The sequence below is a fragment of the Acyrthosiphon pisum genome, chromosome A1 (assembly GCF_005508785.2).
Source record: "Acyrthosiphon pisum isolate AL4f chromosome A1, pea_aphid_22Mar2018_4r6ur, whole genome shotgun sequence".
NCBI lineage: Eukaryota > Metazoa > Arthropoda > Insecta > Hemiptera > Aphididae > Acyrthosiphon > Acyrthosiphon pisum.
The window spans coordinates 157,216,713-157,220,940 of NC_042494.1; the positions used below are offsets into that span (position 1 = coordinate 157,216,713).

At 30.7% G+C, this 4,228-nt stretch overlaps 1 long non-coding RNA gene across 1 annotated transcript; it reads right to left on the minus strand.

Annotated features, from left to right (window-relative positions):
- Positions 1–2,078: 2,078 nt before the first annotated feature.
- On the minus strand, positions 2,079–3,054 carry LOC100571442. The gene is made up of 3 exons (XR_510414.3): positions 2,940–3,054; positions 2,708–2,855; positions 2,079–2,221 (listed from the first exon to the last, which is right to left on the minus strand). It is a non-coding gene; the product is annotated as an uncharacterized LOC100571442 (long non-coding RNA).
- Between the last annotated feature and the right edge of the window lie 1,174 nt (positions 3,055–4,228).

Below are 4,228 nucleotides of genomic sequence, written 5' to 3' on the forward strand. Positions count from 1 at the left end.
CTCACCACAAAAATATAATATAAACACACTGTGACGTTTCCTACAACTATAATAATGTACACGACTACTGCTCATAAACTATACCGCCGATTTTTGTGTGTAATTCAAGCCGCTTGCAATTTATTATTATACACCTTTGCGTTAGGTATATAATTATTATTTTGAGCTTTTGTACTGTCTGCGCGCGTCGTGACATTTACAATAATATTATGGTGGTGTGTTTGCCACGAACAAACCGTGATAATATTAAATTACATATTATTATACGATATATTATTAATATTACGTTATTAGTTCTGATTTTCCGGGACAGATATAATATAATATCATATTAAAATAATAAGCATTATTTTTAGGCCCGCCTGCAGGTTAGGTTTTTATTTTTTGGTCGAATATAAAAAGCAATTATTATATATTATTATACTGAACAAACATTTATACATAAACACGAGAGCTATATACAGACGTACAGACGTACGGACAAAGAAATCGTATTGTTATGACTATACTAGAAAATGATTGATTTTTACGAGTCGAATAAAAAAAAATGTTACGTTTAAATTAAATTTAAATTGTGACAATAAAAAGAAATACCCGAACAAAGCGATATTCGTATAGGAGCTCAAAAAAATATATTCTTTCAGTTTTTTTTTATTTTATACTATAATGTTATTTCTTTTTTTACTTTTTATTGATTTTAAGCATCAGAAACTATGGTCATTAGCATTTTGTGGAGCTTAAGTATTCGTCACTAAAAATCCGGGCGGTCACCCATCCGAGAACTAGCGATGCCGGCCGATACTTGAAATCAAATCACGGTAATGACTGAGACCAACCACCAAGTTATTTCTGATGTACAAGTTCATCTGAATAACAACACAATACCTACCCAGACAGCAATTTTTTGTTTAATAATATTATTATTATTTAACATTATAATAACGAATAATATTAGTATAACGTTATTTTAATACTATTATAATATTATCATTACAAAATGCTGTTTGGGTAACTGATTCAAATATTATTAGGTATAGGTACGTATACATGGTAATGTACACGACAATGTTTTTTTTTCGAATTAAATATTTCGTACGATATAGTATGTAGATTTTTACAGATTTTTGTTTAGGTTCGATAAAATACGTTGTTCTGTGCAAAGGCGCAAGGCACATGTCCAGAACAATTTATGTGGACATGTGCCCTTTTTGCATTTAGTGATTCATTAATCCAGAACGTGCAAGGGACCGAAAAACTTATGCCACACTACCGTACAGAGCAATATCGACCCCGTTTTCATTACTATTACCTATAAAAATATTGTGTTACAATAAATAATACATAGATTTAGTATTGCTAAAGAATTGTTTATTTTTTTGTTGATAATAATATGATTCTAATGAAAATAATAATATATCTAATGGAAAAAATGGAGGCTTACAATAAAGGGACACTTATTAATGCACGAATTAAATTTAGGTAGGAATGGGTACAACGCGTGTTCCACATTTACAGTTATAGATGATAAATGGTGGTAAAACATTGTCAAATCATTCGTTAAATTATAGTCGCATAGTAAATCCACATTTGTATGGTGTTCGTTCTTAGTTTTACAGATCACTTCATAATATTTTAACGGTAATATTCAATGCGAGACGGCCGCGTTTGAAGTTGTAACGTTTATGTAACCAACATTAGTGTAGGTACCTACAATCATACGCACATTTATATGTTATACCTACTGGGTTCACATTTCAATTTATTTTTACTACGGAAACCACCACAAGTCAACTTATACTTGACAATAAAGCTAACCGAATAAATGACTTCAAAAAGTTAAGTACTTCAGAATTTAAATTACATATAGAATAGGTATAGACGTTTTTAGTGAACTTTTCACAAAACTGTTCATATTTTTGAGTTATGTTCTAAAATCGCAATTTTTTTGTTCATACTATAAATCTATTTTCATATAAACATGACATATTATATTATTGTCAAATTCACGATATCGAACTTAAAAGACACTTATAAATTATTATAATATGTGTAGGGCTTTAAATGAAGAAACAAACAAGTTAAATATAAAAATTCATGGTTTATTTTGTGATGTCAATACGTTCATTATAAATTATATATTTCTTACATATTATAATTTGCGTATTGTTTAGACTATGGCATTTTTGAGTTTGAGATCAATGGATTACATGAATTAACAATTCTGAAACAAAACAAATACACAAGTCGACATAAGTAAAAATATATTTTTGTACCTAATGCAAACAATCGTATACAATTGTATTTATAGCTTAACAAGTTTAGTGAGTACGTCTAGCTTAAGTTAATAATATATTTTTTATAATGGCAATCACGTAATTTGATAGTTAACCGTTGGTTGTAGGTACCTAATATATATTTGTTTCTCAACTCTTGGCTTCGACTGCTGAAGTAATATTAATAGTGTACAATTAAATTAAATAAAAAATGCACTACCCTTATACTACATGCACATTCAATTTACGCAGATCATACAAAGAAAAAAATTTTAATTTTAAAACTATGAGTGATAATTAATATTGTTTTAATAAATGGCACATATAACGCATTCGTATTGTTTTTACATAAAAAAAAGAAACAATTCGACAACGGAATTATCGGGATAGGTTAATAATTAATGTTATATATTATTATAATGTTATTTACTCACCATCAATTGGCTGGTGGCTGGGGTGGCCTTGGTGACGGTCTTGATGGCCTTGGCAGACTGGACTTGTCCGACGACGACGATGTTCATGGATACCTTTTCAGCGCCCATTTTTAGTTTTTGGTTGGTTTTTGAGGATTTAAGTAGAGAACTGCAATCAAAAAAAAAAAAAAACATTAGTGTTTAGTAATGTTTCGATCGTCGAAAGCGGAGAAAAAGCCTTAGGTATACTCACCAAAGAATAGATTTGCACAAAAAGATGTGTTATGTCAGAATCGAGATCTCCGGTGTCTTATATACGCTCCGATCATACTGCGAAAATCGACAAAAGTGGGAGCGGAAGTGGCGTGATCGTCAGAAACTATAAATATATTATTATCGGACGATGCTAATGCAATAATTATGTGTGTAATCGAACCGCATAATGGTATTATTGTTTTTTTCTTTTTGTCGTTTTGTCTGTCATACACAAGACGTATCGTAAACCAATCGATATTAATCGACGTATTTATTATTTTTCGTCGAGGTAAACGAAATCGGTTATTGTTTTCGATTTATTTGATTTGGCGTGTACGTTTTATGATTAACAATCGGGTTCCGGGCGTCAAACATAATATTATTAATACTAGGTATTTTTGGTCAAATTTGTAAAATGTTTAAATGGTAGTATTTGAGAATAGTATTATGTTCCAACAAAACATTTACCCGCTCAAAACGCTTTATTATTGGTATTTGAAAAGTTTTTATTTCCCATTGACGGCTAAATATACACGTTTTACGATCATTTTGTTGTATCATTTTATTGTATGATCGTTGATCACACTCGTACACAAATGCGTGTATAACTTCATTTTACAGTTGTTTACCTACAATTAGCACATCTTATTAGTGGTGTATAATAAAGGAACCTTAAAGTAGGTTAGTCTTAGTATACCAACCTTTTTTTTTTTTAATTTATATTATATAAGTGATACAATCCAAGCCGAGGTGTTACCACCCGGTACCTATACTCAGGTCCATTTCCCCAGCCCCCCTAAAATGGAATTTCAATATGCCGTTTATTCCATACGTTTGTAAGTCGTTTGTAAAGGTTTGTAAAGATATTTTTTTCGTTTGTAAAGAATTCCTTTTCCTAAAAAACTAAAAATACCTATGGGGGGCTGGGGAAATGCCCCGAATTTTGGAATTTCGAAATTCCGTTTATTCCATTCGATTGTAAGTCGTTTGTAAAGGTTTGTAAAGATATTTTTTTCGTTTGTAAAGAATTCCTTTTCCTAAAAAACTAAAAATACCTATGGGGGGCTGGGGAAATGCCCCGAATTTTGGAATTTCGAAATTCCGTTTATTCCATTCGATTGTAAGTCGTTTGTAAAGGTTTGTAAAGATATTTTTTTCGTTTGTAAAGAATTCCTTTTCCTAAAAAACTAAAAATACCTATGGGGGGCTGGGGAAATGCCCCGAATTTTGGAATTTCGAAATTCCGTTTATTCCATTCGATTGTAAGTCGTTTGTAAAGGTTTGTAA